Raw genomic sequence first — 23,216 nt, 5'->3', positions numbered from 1 at the left:
CATTGCTGCACACAGGCAAGCTGCATAGGGGCCAGGGCGGAATCCGCATTGCTGTAGAAGACCCTCCCGCTCTTCCCAGGTGACCTGCAGCAGCGAGATATCTTCCAGGATTAACTCCTGTGGAAAATGTTGGGATAGTGTTCAGTGCAGATGCCCCCTGTAGCTGTTTGCTGTCCCCAACGCACAGAAACCCCTGCACAGCCCTGAAGCAATCAGTCCCCCTTACTCACCATTTCGTGGCCCCTGTGGGTTATGTGCGCTCTGTTTGGTATGGGAAAAGTATGCTAAAGGGAAGACTATAAACTCCTTCACTGTGTGGGAATAACTGTCTGGATGAGATTATAAACAATGCTGCCTCTGTTAACTGTTGCCATTTTTGCCTTTCGAAAAGTGTCCTTGACTACTGGACTGCCCGTATCATCGACTGCTCAGAGGCTACAAAACCTCAGGAAGAAGCCGCGAAAAAGCAAAGAAGACATGCTGAAAGCAGTTATGGATCAGTCTGCCAGAGAGAGTAAGAAAGTGCAGGACTGGAGGAAAAAACTGCAGGACTGGAGGGAAAGGGAAAGCAGGATCCGCCAGAGAAATGCAGCGGCTAAGAAGAAAAGCACAAAGCAGCTGATAAGCATCCTGGCGCGCCAAGCGGACTCTATCCAGTCACTCGTAGCCATGCAGGCAGAGCACTACCATGCCAGCCCTCTCCCCCGTCCCAAAGCTCTTTTCCTTGTGCCCCAATGTCAGCTCCAAACCCCCTTCCCCAGCATCCAGGTTCTTACCACCACCAGCTGCCCCCAACACCTGTATGTTCACCAACCAGCCCTGAGAACTACGACCCTTACCCTCTGCACTCAACCCCCATCACCATGCAGTATTTTCATCCTGAAGTACAGCACTCATTGCACAGCACTCCAGACAGGACATATTCAAACCTGTGACTGTACAGTCCACCACCACACCCCCCTGCCCTTTTAGGTTCCCAAAATGTTGTGTGTCTGTCAATAAAGTTATTTTCTTTTCAATAAATGAATTCTTGGCTTTGAAAACAGTCTTTATTATTGCAGAAATTGAAAGATTCCGTAGCCCAGGAAAGAAACAGGCACTGCAAATCATTTTAGGAAAAACAGATTCCTACTAACATTGTAACCACTGCACTTCACTCCCGTGCAAGGCAACAAACATTACTGTTGGCTTTCAGCCTCAAATTCCTCCCTCAAGGCATCCCTAATCCTTGTAGCCCTTTGCTGGGCCTCTCTAGTAGCCCTGCTCTCTGGCTGTGCAAATTCAGCCTCCAGGCGTTGAACCTCGGTGGCCCATGCCTGACTGAATGTTTCACCCTTCCCTTCACAAATATTATGGCGGGTACAGCACGCAGATATAACCGCAGGGATGCTGCTTTCCCCCAAGTCTAGCTTCCCATACAAAGATCGCCAGCGCCCTTTTAAACAGCCAAAAGCACACTCCACAGTCATTCAGCACCGGCTCAGCCTGTAGTTGAACCGGTCCTTGCTCCTGTCAAGCTTCCCTGTATACGGTTTCATGAGCCAAGGCATTAACGGGTAAGCGGGGTCTCCAAGGATCACAATGGGCATTTCAACGTCCCCTACTGTGATCTTCTGGTCTGGGGAAAAAAGTCCCGACCTGCATCTTCCTGAACAGGCCACTGTTCCGAAAGATGCATGCATCATGCACCTTTCCAGGCCAGCCTGTGTAAATGTCAATGAAACGCCCACGGTGATCCACAAGCGCCTGGAGAACCATAGAGAAATACCCCTTCCGATTAACGTACTTGGATGCTAGGTGGGGTGGTGCCAGAATAGGAATATGCGTCCCATCTATCGCCCCTCCACAGTTAGGGAAACTCATTTGTGCAAAGCCATCCACAATGTCCTGCACGTTCCCCAGAGTCACGGTTCTTCTTAGCAGGATGTGATTAATGGCCCTGCAAACTTGCATCAACACAATTCCAACGGTCGACTTTCCCACTCCAAACTGGTTCCCGACCGATCGGTATGCTCAGCACCGTGCCAGCTTCCAGACTGCAATAGCCACCTGCTTCTCCACTGGCAGGGCAGCTCTCAATCTCGTGTCCTTGTGCCGCAGGTTGGGGGCGAACTCAGCACACAGTCCCATGAAAGTGGCTTTTCTCTTCCGAAAGTTCTGCAGCCACTGCTCGTCATCCCAGACTTCCATGACGATGTGATCCCACCACTCAGTGCTTGTTTTCCGAGCCCAAAAGCGGCGTTCAACGGTGCTGAGCATTTCCGTGAATGCCACAAGCACTGTAGTGTCATACGCGTCAGGCGACTCGATATCATCATCGTCGGACTCCTCACTGTCACTTTGGAGCTGAAGGAATAGCTCAACTGCCAAACGTGATGTGCTGGCGAGACTCATCAGCATATTCCTCAGCAGCTCAGGCTCCATTTCCCACAGAAATTGCGCTGCACAGAAACCGTTGGGAGAGTCACAATGGCACCAAACGTGGACAGAAAAACAGTGACTGCTGGGATGTGAAGCGATGCATCACGGGGCGTTGGGACAGGAAGCTGAATGACCCGCACCCTTCTGTCCCCTTCCCACAACCCACAGCGCCAAAATGGGATGAGGTGCTCTGTGGGATAGCTGCCCATAATGCACCACTCCCAACAGCGCTGCAAATGCTGCAAATGTGGCCACACTGCAGTGCTGGTAGCTGTCAGTGTGGCCACACTCCAGCACTTTCCCTACACAGCTGTACGAAAAGAGCTGTAACTCCCAGTGCTGTACATCTTCCAGCCCATCTAGCCAAGCCCATACAATATTTAGTAGCACTGTTCTTTTCTAATAATATTTTATCTAATTCCTAATTTCCTCTGAAAGTTTTTCTATAGTAACCAAAGAGCAACTCCACGGTTGTTCTGATGAACAGCTCTCATTTATCAGTCTACTACAACAAAAAGAGTCCTGCTTTTAAAAAATGCAGTATTTTTAATGCACTCTCCATCTAAAGGATCTATAGTTTATTCTATTTGTTTATTTTAGATTGTGTTTCTGACAATGTGTTGCCTTTGGAATTGGCAGTTATGTTCAGAATAGTTTACTTCACATTTAGTCCAGCTGGACTAGTTAGATTACTGAGTTATCCTGCATGGCAATTTCTATGCATAAAGTAACACTTTCAGCCAGTTTTTCAACTAGTCTAGCATCCTATCTCTGGCAGTGGCAAAAACCAGCTGCTTCAAAGGATGGTAGAAGAAATCCTGCAGTAGGCAGCCATGGAGTGAACTGCCTCAAAGGAACTTTCTTCCCAACCCCATTAATCTGAGGTTAGTATATTTCTGAGGGCCCAGGCCTATCAGTCCATGCAACAGTAAAACAATCCAAATATCAGAAATATCAACGCATAAACTCTGATGATCAGTGTGTCGATGCCACAGACATCCACTCACACTTACTCCCCTGATGTGTTAATTTACTAGGATGTTAAAAAATCTGTGGAGGCCACTGAACTTCCAATCTGTCCTAATGAATCCAACATCACAAATCTGTATCTTCCAAGAGATTAAACATTGACATGTGCAGTCAGCACAGGAGGGTCCAGTTGTGTTTCTGAATTAATTAGCCAGTGATCTTTCATATGGTAAAGCAATAGTATCCCAAGTGAGAGCAAACGGATACTGTTTGCCCAGCTTCTAAGCCATTATTGTCATTTTAATTTCAGTGTTTACAACACAAATCACATAAACCATAGTTAGTGTGATAAACCCATAAGGGCTGCCTCTACCTAAAGGTAATTGTTATTTTAATGCAGTCATTTACAAGTCAATAAAAAGTAACGTCAGCATAGCTATTTCCTTTTCTGATCATGACCTGTCAGCTTTTTGTTGTTTTACCACACAGCCTCCACTTGCCTTTAAACAAACAAACAAACAAACAAACAAAATAACCAAAAACAAAACCACAAAACCTTACCCATCAACAGCTAAAAGGAGTCATTCATCTCATAATTGCCCTGGCCTCAAACAAGCCATGAAATAGTGCACATAATAAGGGCAATCTGTCCTTTTTTTAAAGGGACATTCAAACAACTGCTTTGAGTATCTCTTGCATATTCAAAGTAGTAATGTACAAAATTATTAACTTCTGTATTGCGGTTTATTGCATTAGGAACCCACATCAAGCAAATGAACTAATGCCAATTTTAAGAACTTTCAGAAAGGGTCTGGATACTTGAAACATTGAGAAGCTAACTTAATTGTAGGTGGATAGTATCTGACATCAGAAATAAATGTTTTCCTCTGTCTACATGTCATTTCCCATGTCAGTTTGTAAGGCTACCTTACATGCCAAACCACCCATAGGAGAAGCTTTGTGGTTCTTTGACAGCCAGTGTAGCTCAGCTAAGCCAAGCAAGCAGCACAGCTCATTAGGGGCTTGATCCAAAGCCTGGTGGAGTTAATGACTGCATTTCCCTTGACTTCAATGGACTTTAGATCAGACCCCAGAATATTAGTGTCACAAATGCATTCTGAATCTGTTGCCAAATAGCACTACACTTTTTAAAACCGAGAGTTTTTACCTTTATTTAGTATTGCAGCATCTACATTTTCTTCCTTACTTCCCTCCCCCCCACTCCCTACCCGGTAAATATTGGCATTTCCGGTCTCTCCTTTACGGCAATTTCCTTCCATTCCTTCTCCCCCAAAACAGTATCTTATCACTGAATGGTGTTGATTTTGTCTTCATTCCTCCTTCACTCCTTCATTCACTCCTTCACAGCTCTTCCCCCAGAGGATTTGAAATCATTAAGGGAAAATAAAGGTTTTCTCCTCTGGAATCAAGATTCACTGGATTTTGCTGTCATTCTTCTTTCTCCATAGTGAGACAGAGAATAGAGTATTCTTCTGGGATTTCCAGTTGCAGCACATCTGTGAAAAGCTTAACACAGAAAATGAGTTTTATTCAGTGTTAGTAAACAGAAAGGTATTTCTGATATTTGTATGAATATAACTCTGTAGGTTAGTGTCAGGCTGCCCCTAGAAATAGAAATCCTCAGTTCATCTACCGGGCTGATGCAGCCCAGTTTTTAGTAGTGCAGACTTTCCCATATTTCCCCACTGCAGTGCCTAGATCCTCAGCTGGATACACCAAATCTATGGAAGTGAAGCATCTTTGCCTATTCATTTACTGGTGGTCTCTGCTGAAACTTGCCAACCACTACTGCCAAATGGCAGTGATTTTGGCATGTGGAATGTGTCCACCAATTCACTTTCCATAAGCCACTGACAATCATGAGATGCTAAAAAAAACTTTTAATTGCTATAATCTCAGCTATATTTGAATGGGCAACATACCATTCTGAATGTTAAAAAGAGTTCTTTCCCCAAATTTAACAACACAGACAATAGCTATGGCTCCTGCAGCATCTGAGGCAGTTATATAATCAGGGTCTTAGTATATGTGCTTGCAATATTTATTCAGCTGACTTCACCTATAATTTATTCACACAAAAGAGCCACTTGTAGCGCTCGGAATAATTCAGAATGAGCTACTGTTGTTATGTCAGGTTTGTCTCCTGTTGATACTAATAATTCCCTAAGCAAAGAAAGCTAATGTTTGGAGGAAGAAGAACATCTCAAAAGTTAATACGCAATACATCAGGATGCATGAAAACAAATATCTGATATAACCATGAACTTTTTGAAAGATACATGTATTGTGTTCTTCCTCTGCATAGCATATGCTTGGCTAATTGTACATGCTATGATTGTAACCTCTTTGCGGCAGGCACTGTTTTTTTTCGTTACAAGTGTGTACTGCTCCTAGCAAAATAGGGCCTTGATTCTCTTCATAGAGCCTCTAGGCACTAGATACATAATGATGGTTTTAAAAATACTGGACAGAACAAAGGGCCCAATAAATTAGTTAACATGGATTTTATTGATGAATAAGCCTTCTGTGTTCCTCTTTACTGTTGCTGTATGTTCTTTAGTAACCATTTGTTAAAAATAATTCACCATTTTGATTTGAGTAATCTGCTATATGCAGTCATTTCATGAGAGTTACAAGAACATAGGGACATAGGACATAGAACTAGGCAGGACCTGCTGGCTCATTGAGCGCAGTCCCTGCTATTGCAAGCAACCCCTTCATAAATTGATCAAGTTCCATCTTAAAATTAATTAGGTTGTTTGCCCCTACTGCTCTTATTGGAAGGCTGTTCAGAACCTCATTCCTCTGATGGTTAGAAACCCTCTTCTAATTTGCAGCCTGCATTTATTTGTGGCCAGTTTATAACTATTTGTTCTTATGCCAACATTGTTATGAGTAATAATGACTTAAGGGCTTGTTTATACCCATAAGTTATACTGCTTTACCTATTCTAGTATGTTTAAAGTGGTACAACCCCTGTATTGTGGATGCAATTATACCACTATAAACACATGCATACTGGTATAACTATTTCTATACTACCAGGGTTGTACCACTCTAACTACAGCAGAAAAAAAAATCACACCCCTAACCAACATAGTTATATCAGTGCAAAAACTGTGTGGACCAGGCTTAGTTGTCTAAGGCTTTGTCTACACTGGCACTTTGTCGGCAAAACTTTTGTCATTCAGGGGTGTTAAAAAACACCCACCCCAAACAACAAAAGTTTTACTGACAAAAAATGCGTGTGTGAACAGTGCTTTGAGAGCAGGAACTCTCCTGCCGACAAAGTCGCTGCCACTTGGGGCAGAAAATTGCTTTCACTGCCCTGGAGCCCCAGCCCTTGTAGAACTTTCAGTCTGATTCAACAGTCCTCTAAGCAACCTTGGGGGAAAAATTGTTTTAAAGAAATGTAATTTGGCAGAACTGATGAGCTGGTGAACAGCCTACGAACAGACAGTTAGGTGCATGTCTTCAGCTGGTCCAACTGCCCTATTCAGTTGGTTTTATTAATTAACATCTGGCTTCGTGCCGCTAATTGTTGTTCCTCCTCAGCTGGTTTGAAGCCATTCTTTCAGCACTTTTATGTTGAAAAACACCCTGAAAACCTGGGCTTATGTCTGTTCATCTGCAGTGACACTAGTCTACCAACTCTTGAAAGTATGATGCACTGAGCCCTACTGGTCTCAGCAGTGCTGGTTCTTTTCCTATTGGGGGGTGGAGTGTTGAACTCTTCATAACTTGGTGAGATATGGTAGACAGGGAGGAGGAGAAATGCCGGAGTGGAAGATAAAGCACTAGGAGGATATCAAAGGTATTTTTTAGCCATGGAAGCACTCCTCATTGTTGAGTAAGCTAGGTCAGGTACACTTTAGAGGTGCAAAGCCCAAACCTCAAAATCTCTGTATTAATATCAATTCTATGCTGTAAATATATCATTGACTCAGATTCTGATTGGAAAAGCAGCCTCCATTTTTACCGTTGCAAATTTTCGATGGCAATGAGTGTGTCTGCAAATTGGGTCATTTGACATCTAAATGTTGCTATTCACATCAAAAATGAATTGCGAGAACAACATTGCATCTGCAAAAATGGAGGCTGGGCTATAATTCTCAAAATAAGGACCTAAAATTGTAAACTGAGTAATCAGTACATATTTTTACTTTACTACTAAAATACTGTTTTAAAAAGGGGTTATTGAAACACATGCCAGAAATTAAAAATACAGCTATGGGCAATGGTTTCGTCTGAATAGATGAAGAAGGCCAATATATTCAGCTTTTCAACCTCTAGCGTCTATTGTATAAACACCCATAACACAGAGATATTCTATAGCAATGACCCTAACATCCATATTCTTCTAGGTTCATTTATAATCCTTAAAAGAAAGGACTTGTTTTTAACTTTAACATCGTACATTTATTTGTTCAATTTTGTGAAATTTGTTTTGTGTCATGAGATGTGCATGACTGTTGCAAGTAGGAGAAACGTCTCTTTGGAACCGACACTGTTATGCTGTGCTCACTGTTCTTCCTTAGATGCAACCTCATTGGAAAGCCCATTATAATTCCTGTTAACCCTGAGGCTGCCTGAGAACTCTTACATTTGCCTTGGTCCTTCACCCTTCTCATTGTTCCTGTTTCCCTCACTCTGTACACATTATATTGCATTGACAGACAAAAAAGTGACAGCGCAAGATTAAATTAAATAATGTATTTGTAAATAGATGTGCTTCATACAATTTATCATCTCATGTGATAGATCATTGGTCAGTGTGTTTGAATAGCCTGTCCATAAGTGAGATGTGTTTATATGTGTACTGTTGAGCTACCAGTCAGCTGCTGTAAGATTAGTAGAGATTTACAAAAAGGAAAAAGATATATATCCCGTTAATGCTTCACAAGTTAAACTTTCATAGCTGAATGTTATTAAAACAACTATTTTTAGAGTGTTAATGCACTAAGGTGAAAGGAGTTATTAAGTGTCACGGAGGCTGTTATTTATTCAGTGTATAAAATTGCACCATTCTGAGTTCTGTACATACTTAGGTGTAAAATGCACATTGGCAAGACCTTAGCTGATGCCGTGAAGTGAAGTGTATGCAAGCATTTCACATATCCTAGTTTCATTCAGCTTATTGTATTGTCCAAAAGAGAAATGACTAACTGTCCTATTTGTAGAATACGAGGACAATGGGCCAAATTCTGCTCTGCACCATAAATTGAGCTATAGAGTGCTGATAATGTCCCCTAATATAACAACAAGAAGGGTCCTAATGCCCCCTAGGAAAACAATATATGAATGTCCCAATCCAAGCGCTCATTGAAACCAATGGAAAGAGTGGATTCAGTCCTAGGAGGGGAATAACTACTAAACCATTCCCTGTACACAACCTCAGGAATTTCCAGTCACAGAATTAAAACACAGACGAACATAACCAGTTGTCAGAAGAGTAAATTATGTGCTAAACCTCAGAAGCTTGGGATGTCATAGTTCCATGACTTTTGCCACACTGTCCACTGTGCTTGAATCATCCTTCCTGGAGCTCCATGCTACACAGCCTCATCTTTGTCACACAGACTTCTTACTGTCCTATAGCTGACCTTTACGTTGAGGATTCATGCCAGACACTATCCTCAGCCACCCCAATGGAATATAAAATATACATTAACAAAAGGCATATGATTCTAGAAGCTTATCTCTTTATAACTTCTCTAAACCTTATTCCCCTCAGAGCTTTATTGTGTTTACATTATATTTACACTGTAAGCATCTTGCCACTCTGCACACTTATGATGCTATACAAATAATAATAAACCTATCTAGAGCTTGTCTCTCCAGGTCAGGGTTAAAACACATTGTTAATAATAATATTTGTAATAGCTCTTATGTAGCATTTTTCATCAACAGCTCTCAAAGCTCTTTACAAAGTAGGCCAATGTCATCATCCCCATTTTACAGATGGAGAAACTGAGTTTCAGAGAGGTAGAAGAGACTTGCGCAAGGTCATCCAGCAGACCAGTGGCAGAGCCAGGAATAAACCCAAGTTTCCTGTGTTCCAGTACAGTGCTTTAACACTAGGGGTATGGCTACACTGGCGATTTGCAGCGCTAGAAAGCCTCCACCAGCGCTGCAATTAGTAAGTGGCCACACCTGCAGGGCACTTCCAGCGCTGCAACTCCCTGGCTGCAGCGCTGGCCATACACCTCACTCAGCATGGGGAATAAGAATTCCAGCGCTGGTGCTGCAGCGCTGGTCATCAAGTGTGGCCACACACCAGCGCTGTGATTGGCCTCCAGGGTATAAGGTGTATCCCAGAATGCTTTTATAAATTACTCTCTCTGTTTTGTTATGCAGCCTCTCTTTGTTTTGTTGTGAACGAGCTCCGTGCGGAGCTCCGTTGCCGTTGCAGTTGCCGCTTATCTAAAAAACAAACAGATCTCCTGTTTGCTGTGATCATCTGTACCTGGCTGTAAACAATCAAATGAGATTGCAGGCAGGGAGGGAATGAAACAGCGGGGAGCCGTGTTGGCTGCAGGCTGTTTGCAATTAAGAGTTAAGACTAAGGGGTTGGAAACATGTTCTGATTTTTCAAGTCAGGAAGCTAAACACACAGTGTTGGCTCCAAAAATCCACTCCCTCTATCCCCCCGCTCCCTGTCACACTAGACCCCACTCCACCCCCCTCTTTTGAAAAGCACGTTGCGGCCACTTGAATGCTGGGATAGCTGCCCATAATGCATCACTCCCAGCAGCGCTGCTAATGCTGCAAATGTGGCCACACACCAGCGCTGGTAGCTGTGAGTGTGGCCACACACCAGCGCTGCTCCTACACAGCTGGATGACCAGCGCTGCAAACTACCAGCGCTGCAAACCGTAAGTGTAGCCAAACCCTAGGAGACACTGCCTGAGAGCAGCCTAGGGAATTTTGCACTGCTGCTGGCCATACTATCCCTACTCTGTAGATGAAGTAAAGATGTAAGTCTCCTGGGCAGTCGATCTAGCATTTTATGTTAAGGTCTTGCTTCTGCTTCCACTGAAGTCAGTGGCAAAACTCTTACTGACATCAGTGGCCTCACATGTGAAAGATACTGTTTATTAGCAAATTCTTTTTTAAGAGTGTTATTGAACAGCCCTGTGTTTATATTCTAGCTGCCCAAAGCCATTTTATTTGATCCTCTCAGAGATATTATAATATTATCCAATTGCAATGGGATAAAAGCAATTCTCTACTGCATTAAGCAGGGGGATTTAAACTGCTCTAACACTAGTGCCTACAGCAATATGTATATACAGTTTTCATTTTTGCAACATGTAGAAAAAAACATTAATCTCAAACACACACATATAAATATCTATCTGTCTTTGAAGTTAACAAAGATAAACATTGAATCACTCTGCTGGCCCCTCACAAAATGTTTTCCATTAAAAAAAAGATGATTTATTGGAGCTAAGCATGTGAAATGTTGTTTATGCAAGACACTGTCAACAGTTTGCATTTATGCTGCAATAAAACAGCCCATTTCCTTCGGCACTATGGCATCCCAGCAAAGGTGGTCAACCTGATCAAGAATTCATACGACGGCATACACTGTAGAGTGATCCACGGAGGGCAGCTCACAAACAGCTTCCAGGTGCGAACCGGAGTCAGACAAGGATGCTTGTTGTCACCACTTCTCTTTCTTCTCGTCATCGATTGGATTATGAAGACATCCACTTACAAGCGTAGGAATGGAATCCAATGGTCATTGTGGACCCAGCTTGATGACCTGGACTTTGCCGACGACCTTGCACTCCTTTCGCACAGTAAACAGCAGATGCAAGAGAAGACCAACGTAGTGGCAGCCACGTCATCACAGGTTGGCCTCAACATCCACAAGGATAAGACCAAGATCCTTAGGATCAATTCCATCAGCAACGACCCAGTCACACTGAATGGAAGCCCCCTGGAAGAAGTACAGTCCTTCACCTACCTAGGTAGTATCATCGACCAGCAGGGTGGCACAGACGCAGACATCAAAGTAAGGATTGGTAAGGCAAGAGCAGCCTTCTTACAGCTCAAGAACATCTGGAGCTCCAGAGAGCTGTCTTTGGCAATAAAGATTCGACTGTTCAACTCCAACGTGAAATCAGTCTTACTGTATGGAGCTGAAACCTGGAGGACAACCAAAACAACCACCAGGAAGATCCAGACCTTCATTAATAGCTGCCTCAGAAGGATTCTCCAGATCCGCTGGCCAGACACCATCAGTAACATCCACCTCTTGGAGAGGACCCATCAACTCCCAGCAGAGGAAGAAATTAGAAGGAGAAGGTGGGGCTGGATAGGACATACACTACGCAAGCAGCCAACCAACATCACCAGACAGGCACTGCAGTGGAACCCCCAAGGCAAGCGGAAAAGAGGCCGCCCAAGAAATACCTGGCGACGCGACCTTCAGGTTGATAGCAAAAAAATGGGCTATACCTGGAACCAGCTAGAGCAAATGGCCCAGGATAGAAGACTCTGGAGATCTGTGGTTGGCGGCCCATACCCCGGTTGGGGTGACGGGCATGAATGAATGATGAAAACAGCCCATTATGATGGAGATAGCTTGGTGATATTCTGATCTCCAGCAAGGAAATAATAACTAGATCTTACAAAAAAAACCAGTCCTTGCCCCGAAGAGTTTACAATCTATGTGTAGGACAAAAGACAACAAGTGGATGCAAGCAAACAGATGGAGGAGCACAAGGAAACAAGAAGCCAGTTGGTCAGGGTGATAGGCATTTGTCTCAGCAATAGATCTGGTTGGAAATTTTTGACACAATTTAAAAAAATTTAAAATCAAGTTAGTTAACACAACTTGAAATACCATTTAGATGCAGTTCAACAACTTTAAAATTCCATTAGATCAGGGGTAGGCAACCTATGGCATGGATGCCAAAGGCGGCACACAAGCTGATTTTCAGTGGCACTCACACTGCCCGGGTCCTGGCCACCGGTCTGGGGGGCTCTGCATTTTAATTTAATTTTAAATGAAGCTTCTTAAACATTTAAAAAAACTTATTTACTTTACATACAACAATAGTTTAGTTATATATTATAGACTTATAGAAAGAGACCTTCTAAAAACGTTAAAATGTATTACTGGCACGCAAAAACCTAAATGAGAGTGAATAAATGAAGACTCGGCACACCACTTCTGAAAGGTTGCCGACCCCTGCGTTAGATGGTAGTGTTGTCACTACCCTAGGAGATAAGTAGTACTTCAAATAATTATGTCAACTAACAACTTATCTAAGGCCTGGTCTACACTACGGGGGGGGGCGGGTCGAACTGACGTACGCGACTTCAGCTACGCGAACTACCTTAGTTCGAATTTCCTACCTGTCCAGACACCGCGGGATTGAACTCCACGGCTCCCCCATCGACTCCACCACCGCCGTTCGCGGTGGTGGAGTTCCGGAGTCGATGGGAGCACGTTCAGAGTTCGAACTATCGCGTCTAGATTAGACGCGATAGTTCGAACTCCGAGAAGTCGAAGTCTCCGCATCGACCCGGCGGGTAAGTATGGACCTACCCTAATTCAATTTTTCTAGACCCCTGGACTCAGCGCCTTGCTGATCTGGGCCCATAAACAGTGAAAAGAGGCAGCATGGTTCTGTGCACAAGGCGCTGGAGGGGAATTCAGGTAGACCTATGTTCTTTTACCTGCTCTGCTGCTGACCTGCTCTGTACCTTGGGCAAGTCACTTCACCTTTGTTTCCTCTCCAAACCTTTGTCTGTCTTGTCTATTTTGATTGTAAGAGCAGAGACTTCTTACTATGTGTTTGTACAGTGCCGAGCAATATGAGACCCTGATCTCAGTTGGATACGTTAGGCCTGAATTTCCTAAAATTTTGGAAGTTGTAACCTCCCTTCCCTCACCCCCTCCAGCAGTCAGACAACATGTTATTAAAGGCTTATCTATCTTTGGGTACGCTGGGCCACCACTGTCCATGCTACTGCAGCTATACTACTGTTTATACTCCTGCTAGCTCTCACCGAGTTAGTGTGAGTATGTCTACATGAGCTGGCACTTGCACCCCTGGCTTGTAGTGTAGAGGTAGCCTTAATGCATACATCTTCCATGCACCCTTCAACTAGTTCTGTGCCACCTCCCAAGGAGGACACTCCCCCACACTCTGGGAAACACAGATGCAGATCTTGGTAATATCATACTTCTGCTTTCTTACATGTAGGGCTGATCTTTTGTTTGTCTAAATTTTTCATGTTTTGACCAGATCTACTTACATGCTTTGAGCAGCGAAATGGTTAACAATGATGACATGTCAGGTAGCATCACTGGCATCTGAGTTAGCACCCTTGAAATTAATGGGGCAGTTAATACCTCATAGCTTATTTCAGCCTTTCTGCAAACTCAGTCCGACTCCGACATTGCTGGATCGGCTACATTTGGGTCACATTTTAAAGGCTCTCTCTGCAACCATAAATAGCTAGACAGTATTAAGAGTTCTACCGTCACAGACCTGGCCCAGCTGTCATGCCCCCACACTTTAAGACACCCTGCTTGAGACCCTAACGTAACACAAAAATGACAATAACAATATATCATTAATTTGTTTTCTAAAAATGTGTTTCATTTTAATATGATAGTCTTTAAATCTGAAATGAAGAAAACTAAATCTTATTCACTAGCTATGAACTAAAGCTGGTAGACCATCTAGAAACAGAAACAACACTTAATGAAAAATCAATCCTTTCTATTTCTATTTTAAGGAAGGGTGGAATTGATTGTGCAAAGAATTTTTGACCCAGCTTGACCTGATCCTCAAGAAAATAAACAAAAACCTTACAACTATCCTTTTCTCACCTACCCATTGATAACTCATATCTAAAGGACAGGCTTAATAGCAACAAAGCTGACACGTTTCACATTATCAGTGGAAAATAATTTATGTAACAAATGCACCCCTTTTTTTCTACTTACAAGTTATTTGGGAACAACAGATCATAACTTTTATAATTTTGCAGTGCAGTGTGTGCATATTTAAAAATTGCATTCCTGGTAGGAAAACTCACAGAAAGCAAACACAGAACATGTCTAAAGCTAATTAGTTCAACATTTGTTAGTTTGGAGATTTGTATGGACATCAAGAATATCCAGAGTTATTTTTGTGGAAGGGATATTAAACCTCATGCTTTAGGGCTTAAGCCAATCTCTAACTATTAGAAATCAGGATAAGACCAATATGGGAGGTACATTACCCCACATCTGCCTACTGATGGGTATTTACACCTTCATTTAAAGCCTCTGGTACTGGCCACTGTCTGAGACAGGATAATGGACTAGATGAACCTCAAATCTGATCCAGTGTAGCAGTTCCTGTGTTCCCGTATTCTATGTAATCGATGCAATGCAGTGGTTCCCAAACTTGTTCCGCTGCTTGTGCAGGGAAAGCCCCTGGCAGGCTGGGCCAGTTTGGTTACGGGCCGTGTCTGCAGGTTCGGCCAATCGCGGCTCACAGCGGCCGCGGTTCACTGCTCCACGCCAATGGGAGCTGCTGGAAGGTGCGGATGCAGCTGGTAAACAAACCGGCCTGGCCCACCAGGGGCTTTCCCTGCACAAGCGGCGGAACAAGTTTGGAAACCACTGATGTAATGAATTGTAACTGAGAGACTGTGTTGGCTAGGTCTGTGTGTGTGGCACATCCACAGACTGGACAGCTCCAAAAGAATGTGTTTTCTTCCAGAGGGGAAGGACCCCGCAATCTGGAAGTAACCCTGTCAGGAAGGTCGGGGGTGTTTCCTGCCAGGGGGAAAGTGAAATGGCTTGGAGTCAGCAGCACGAGCAGCAGGAGGGGAGCTGCCTCAGTCCTCTCTGACAGTAATAAACATGTGTTCTGTTATTACCAGGCTCACGCCCGTGTTGTTATTCCAGGGACTCTGCCTGTTTGTATTAACCCACCAAGGAGGAGTCCACAAGAATACTTAGTGAACCTATTTTCATGGTGATAACCAACAGAAATCTCTCATTTTCATATTACTGGAAATTCACCATATCTAGTGTTGAAGGTAAAAAGCAACAAAGAGGGTATAACTTGTGCTGACTGTGGCAGCCTGGTCCTCAGAGAAATGAGCCATTGAGAATATGTCACTTCAGTACTCTGCACTTTCCCCTTCGTCTGCAGTGATAATTCAAGGCCTTAGCCTTAATCTGCAAGGATGTCATTGAATCAGGACCCATCAACATCACAGACCACAGCCAAGATTTTTAAAAATGACTAGGGATGTTGAAATTCTCAGCTTTTGAGATCCCCACTGCAGTGTCTTAAATTGGGCACCAGATGCCGAGGAACCAAAAATCATTGGTCACACTTGGTCCACATACACATTTATAAACCTCAGAGATAGCTGCTTTCTTTGGGCACCTACCAAGGTCTAGGGTGAAGCTCATGAAACCAAGCTGGACAGTTTTTAGTCAAGAGTATTGACTTTGTAGTGAACTGACAGAAGAGAAAGGACTAAATCGAAGCCAGGTCATCTTCAAAACACATCTTCAAAACACAAGACCTACATATCTCCCCTCAGAAACAAACAAACAAAACCTATAAGATCTTTTGAAACTTAAGAGGGAGACTCACTGGAAAAGTCACTTTGAAGTATCTCTGTTTTTGGCTGCCCAACTTGCGACACCTTAAAGGGGCCTAATTTTAAGAGAGCCCTGAGCACCCCACCTCCAAGGCTTTGGTGAAAAACACATTAGACAAATAGGACGCATAAAACTAGAGACAGGCCTGAATAGGAATATCACATCCAAAAACCCTTGAATTACCGAGAAGTTCAGATTTGGAAACTGGATTATAATTAAATCCTACCAAAATCACATCTCTGTAAAATCTCAGTTATATTAGAGATAAAATTCATATATTTGTTCGTACTTATGTTCCTACACAACATTTTGTTTTTATTCCGTTAATTGTGTATAATGACATTACTTTTTACTAATTCCATTGAAATTACCCTCACAAGGAATGTCATAAGCATTCTGAAAATGTGACGCCTACATTTGTGTTTATGGAGCATCCATACTGTTTACATCAATCACTTTGTACAGGTCTGTCACATCTTACACGCATTTAACATGCGCGATTTCAGCTTTATACGGTCGGCAAAAACAAAAAAAAAAGAAAAATAACAATTTTAATACTGTACCTGTAGTGCGGGCAATTCCGCCCGCCATTCAACTCAATGTAATTTTGGCTATACGCGGTTTTTGCTTTACGCGCTAACCGCGGAACGGAACCCCCGCGTAAGATGAGACTCGCCTGTAATGACATATGCTGCCCAGAAGGAAAAAAGTCAGTATTCCAGAAGTATTCCAATATTAAAACTTGTCTATTCAAGAAAACTGGGCACTGACAATGATTCTGATTCTGATCTCACTGGCAAATCTAAATCAAAACTAACATCATTGAAGTCAATTGAATTACACCAGTGTAAATTCTGTATAAATGAGATCGGAATCCAGTCTAACATTTTTAACTTTGCTAACACCTGAATAAAAACCTTAAAAGTATCAGCACTGAGCAGTCAGATGAGGTGAATGTATCTTTCCAGGACTCCTATGATTGGCTTGACCTTTGTACCACTGACATCAAAGGGAGTTTGGCTATTAATTCCAATTAATATAAAATCGGTTCCTCTGGCATGAGAATATTCAATCTCTCATTTTGTTAATTTTATAAACATATTGTAAAGAAAAACACAGTTGTTCATATTTTATATATTTAAACAAAGAGAGCGGGAGAGTGCGTTTAAACAAAAATGCAAACATCAAAAATACCAGAACCTAGTAAGAGGAACAGGAGCTTTGCACACTGAAAAACAGGAGGCTTTTGTACTTACAAAACAGGATTTAAAAAATCATTACACTGGAAGTGGTACAGTGGGTTAATTCACTAGCTTTCTGAGATCTGAAGTGTGTTTGTGCAGAGAATGTCCTTCTCCAAATCCCCAAACCACCACTACACAACTTGGCACGAACAGGAACAGCTGCAGTGCTGCAGGTCAGGAGATGTGCTGCATTGGCAGAAGTTGTTCAAGGGAAGTTTTCTCAGCGCCTGCATTGTGTCTGACTCTAGCCAGTGCTATCAGTTTCTGACTTTGGTTAAAAACTTAATTTACAAATCTTTCTGCAAGAACACAATAACACAACAGCTGGTATTGGCTTTTCCTTGGTTCCTGTAATTTCTCCACTCTGCGTTAATGTAGATTTAATGAAATTTAATTAATTGTTAGATGGTTTCAATTTCTGCAGTCAGCTAAGACATCTGTTTTAAGCACCAATTAACTTTCACAAATATTTAATAAAATTAATTAAAATGAAGTAATGTGTGTTACAACAGATAGCCTGGATCTGGAAACATTTATATACGTGGGTAACTTTAGTCACTTCAAAGGGATTATTTACTTGTGTTAGATTACCCATGTGTATAAGTGTCTGCAAGATCAGAACCAATAACAGCAGTTATTTACTACTGGGAGCAGGTGGGCACAACTGGAGTTCAAGAGGTCCACTCTTGATATTGATTTTTCTTGGAAGGCACTCAGCTACATGGAGATGGGCGGCAATATAAAACAGAGAGAGAGAGAGAGATGGCAATGTGTAAGGGCCCATATGCCTAGAATCCAGGTCTACAAAGCCTGGGGCAGCTGATGTTCCTACTTCACCACCAGGAGGCCATGCACAGTTATATCCAAGGAGTATTGTGGAGATTAGATGCTACAGAAAGTACAGCCCAAAGGGGCCACAGAGACAGTACCCAGAAGCCCTACGACTGGCCAACACACACTATTTAACCATGAAGGGTGGTCCTGGAAGCTGTCTGGGCAACCACACAGACTTTTGACTTGCTGTGGTTCCTCACCTTGCCTGCTTGATCTCTGATGGTGGCCAGACTTTGGTCTCCTGACTTCAGTCTGGTAGCTACTCCTGATGTTCGGTCTCTAACCTGGGCCTGACTTGGACTCTGACTCTTGCCTATTGATTTTTGGCTCTCGCAACTCCTGAGTCCTGTTCACCAACCACCACTTTGTGGCTGCTGGGTGGCACCAGCCCAGCAGTAACCAGTAGGCCTCACTACGTACGCTGTGGTCTCTCACACAAGGCCAACATGATTGCTGTTGTAGAAATTGAAAGTACAACTGTAGTATGTCCTTTCAAATATGGAGACCTCTAAAAGACACTAATAATTTCTTCCAAGTAGAGAACCAGTCTGAAACTGTGTATATTTCTGAGGGTAAATAGTTCACTGAAGTCTGATGCTCCATAGAACTAGGGTGACCAGATGTCCGGATTTTATAGGGACAGTCCCGATTTTGGAGTCTTTTTCTTATATAGGCTCCTATTACCCCCCACCTCCGTCCCGATTTTTTCACATTTGCTATCTGATCACCCTACATAGTAGAACTGTGGGCTTTACATGAGACTTGGTGGGGAAAAGATGATGAGATGGAGAGGCAAACAGAAGTCATGAAATCATTTACTAAGCAAATTGATTACTACTGTAATCAGAAAGGAAAACAATGTGTGAGAAGTAGGATCCATTTTGCATTGGTTTCTGGGCCCAAGATATCTCTTCTTTTTCTTCAGAGATAAAGAACCACCACAGTGTTACAGGATAAATTACATGCTGTTTGACTGTAATTGGTATTTCCCAAAATAAAGCACAGTTCAGGCAGACAACCTGCTAATCAGCGAGTGAGAATTGTCAGAATGTTTAGGGACGATATCAAAAGGTTACATTACTCTGTAAAGTCCGTTTGCAGAGAGCTCCAGTAAAAAGCTCTACTCCAAAACAAAGCCAAGTGAGCTTCATCAGCAAAAGTGATAGCAAAAGGCAAGTACAGTAAACTGAACTACTGAATCTATATGCTCTAAATTATGGTACCCAACCTTATTACATAGGAGGGTCACATAAACCTAAGCACAACCTTTTGGGGCCAAACAGATTCTACATATTTTAATAAGATTTAAAGTCACCTGTATTGATTTATATTTTAAGTTCAGATTGTTTCATATGTATTTAGATCGGTTGTTTCTATGTACAATATTGTCTATTTAAAAACAAATAAAGAAATCAGTGCATAAAATTTGCACATGACGACAAGATGCTAATGAATCAGCTGTTAGTATATTGTGTTGGAGCAGGCCCTGGCCTTACGAAATGCTCTGATGGGCCATGGCTTCGGCACCCGTGCTCTAAATTATGCAGTGTTGTTAAAGAGTTAACACTTGTGGATGGCCCCTTTTCAACAGAGCACTTAAACACATGCTTAACTTCATCCTGGTTCAGCAAAGCACTTAAGCATGTGCTTAACTTTACAGCTTGTGCTTCAAATTGACTTAATTTATACATTTGAAACTTAAGCATGTGCTTAAGTGCTTTGCTAAATCAGGGCCTAAATCATGAAACTGTTACAACATTTCCCACCTTGCTATTCTGAGATGATCAGCCACCTTGATCTCCTAGAGTCTTCAGTGAAGGTGGCAGCTGCACTAACACATTAGCTTATTGACATCAGCTTTATGATTTAATGAGTATAAGAGGTATAAATAAAGACATACTTTACAATGCAATTATTCTCAGTATCCCAGTGGCCAAAGGAACAGTGCCTTCCGTCACCATAAAAGCAGTGATATCTATAGCATAGAATATCTTATTGCTATTATTAAATGGACCTTGCCTTCAAAAACAAGAACATTTATTGTAAATGAAATTTTTATTTAGCAAACAATGGCCAAATTCACCCCTGTTGTAACCACCAAGTACCACCAAGTATGGAGTCTACACAGACTTGGGGGTCTATGCTGGGAGAGGGTCTGTAGACAATATTTGAATCTAAACACCTTTATGTAAAGACCCACCACTGGATAATGCTGGAGTCCTCCACAAGTATTGGGAGGTGAATCCTGGCAGGACAGGAGCTAGGAGTGTTAACACACAGCTGTCCCTGTCTCTCAATTTCTTATCCTCACTGACTCTGGCCACAGTCAGACAGTCAGCAGCAGCTGTAGAGCAGCACTCTTCCCTCCACCTCTCCACTCAGCCTAGTCAAACATTCCACGCACTGTATTACCAGATGTGACAGAGGGGAACAGGCCTGACCTGATCTAATGATTGGTGTTTCCGACAGCTCATGAATCATTTCTTTGTGGCTCAGGTGACATGAGGCAGTATTGGGTGCATAGCCCGCAGCCCACAGTTACATATGGCTGATCCAAGTGTCTCCGACACAGTTAAAGCAGGTCAAAAATAGAAAATATTTTCTTCTACTAATTTCACCAAATTTATTCCTCCCTTGCACACACAATGTTTGTTATTGTTGAAATTTTTGAATTACAGCTATTTATTTATTTACTTATTTATTTATTTCCATTTTAAAAATACAACACTAGATGCCACCCAGTGCTTTGGGCACCTATCCCATGAATTACAAATTACAACAGAAGCAAAACAAAGAACTGTCCATAAATATAGCCACCTTCGCCCAGGCCCTCCTCCAGAGCCTTAGAGAAAAAGGGAAGCATGATGGCCTTTGTAACCTTCCCAGAAAGTTAACAAATTTGGGTTCTCATGCATCACAAAGTCAAGAAGTTCCAAAATTGAGGATTCCTCAGAGAATGCCCTGCCAACAGCTCCCTTTCATGTATACCAAGGAAACTACAGCTCAGGCTGCTCTGTTGATCTCAACTTGCGCAATATATCATGGGCAGAAAGGTGGTTGCTTAGGTAACCAGGTCCCAAATTATTTAGGGTTTTATAGATTAAAACCAATAGTTTGCACATAGAGGTTTACTGGAAACCAGTGCATTTCACAGAGTACTGGTGTAATGTGTTCCCAGTAAGCAACTGCGCCTAAGGAAGTGGGGTCCAGCACTTTGCACTAAATTCAGTTTCTGAATGGTCCCCAAGGTGCAGCCCCGGGAGGAATGGATTGCAGCAATCTAATTTTGCACTGACAGAAACAGGGACAATTGTGGTCCACACTGGAGAGGAAAGGTCTCATTCATGTGGACATGGAAAAGATGGAAAAAGAGAGCTTTTGGATACAGATACTACCTGGTCATCTAGAAGCAACCCAGGATCTAACACCACCTCCAAATTGTCACCAAACGGTAGTTGGACTCCCTCAATGAGGAGCCCTGATATATGTTCTGCCAACTCTTCTTGCTCCTTCCCCCAGTCCACAAACAATATGTCAGTCGTGTCTCAGGTGAGAGGCAGCTAGCTAACTCTTATCTACACCCTAGATTCATCTAGACACTGGGCCATTTAGCTGCTCAGAAAAATCAGGTAACTTAATCTCTCTGTGCCCCAGTTCCCCTGCTAAAATATGAAAATAGTGTTTCACTGTCTCACTATGGTGTTAGGAGTATAAGTCCATTTACCGTTTGTGAGTCACTATGTTAGATGGTTCCATGCAATCTTAGAATAAAACTTTAAAATTTAAACAAGGAGGAAACATCTGTTTGCTAATCATTAGTCTTCACTAAAGACAGGCATTAAAGTGTATGTTAGAATTAGGCAGGAAAACTGCTCGAAATATAAAACTAAAAGTTAGTTAGATCGAGGGCTTTGCACAAACAAAACATCATTAGTTGCTCATTAGACTGCATATTATATTTAATATGCTGGTGCAAGGAATGGGATATATATGCTGAATGAAATAATTCCAAAGCAGCTAAAAAAATACTTCACGTGGAAAGAAAAAACAACAATTTTTAACAGGACAATGTTTTCATAAGTTTAACATGTGTAATGGAAATTTTATGTGAAACCTACAGAAATGAAGCTATAACAGCAAGCAATAAAGATGGTAACGCAAAATGATTGAGCTCATTCCTTAACATTTGTATATTATAATAAAACAGTCCATAGCTGCTATAGTTGTGAATGACTGTTTTCTTTACTGTTTTCAGTGCAGCAAAAAGGAAAGTAATTATTAGGCATTTAAAATTTTTTAATTGGCCTAATGTTTTGCATAAAAATAGGACTTTACAGATGTAAATGTCATGCTTATATTAGACATTTCTCTATATAATACTGAATATATTTTATGGGGAAAAGTTAGATTCTTGTAGTTTATTTCTATAAGCTTTACAAAATAAAATTGTTTTCTTTTCTCTCTTCAGGATAAATTCTGATATTTTTTACTCATAATGATATATTACTCCATGAATAGCTACACTGAAGTTAATAGAACTGCTTGTAAAGGGATTAGAATCTGACCCTTTGTTTATATTTTACAAATAATAGAAAACATCTCAACCAAAATATGTATATAGCTGTAGGGTCACTATAATCTGATATACAATCTACAGTCCAGTTTCCACTGATGTCAATAAGAATCCTGCTATTGACTTCAAATGGAATTGGATTCTGCCTCATGTCAACGTACAAGTAGTTGAGATTTTCAAAAGCACTAAGCATTTTCCTAACTCTGCTCCTATTGAAATCAAAGGTAAATCTCTCATTGATTGTGGTGATCGATGGTGGAACTAATGTTGAGTATTTATAAAAATCCAACCTATAGTACTTCTTTCAACTGCAATGTGTGAAATATATCTCACTATACAGACTCAGAGGGCATTTTATATTGAAAGCAGGTTTGCTTGTTTTTGGTAGTGTCATTGATCTTCCAGGCAAAATTGAGTAGAAAGTTAAGGACAATCCTCTTTGAATGACTTCTGAAAAGAAACAACAACAATTCTGTAAAACACCAGTGGTGAAAGCCTGGCCTAATTCAAGTCAATGACA

The sequence above is a fragment of the Mauremys reevesii genome, linkage group 3, assembly GCF_016161935.1.
Source record: "Mauremys reevesii isolate NIE-2019 linkage group 3, ASM1616193v1, whole genome shotgun sequence".
NCBI lineage: Eukaryota > Metazoa > Chordata > Testudines > Geoemydidae > Mauremys > Mauremys reevesii.
Note: the sequence above shows the minus strand (reverse complement) of the source record.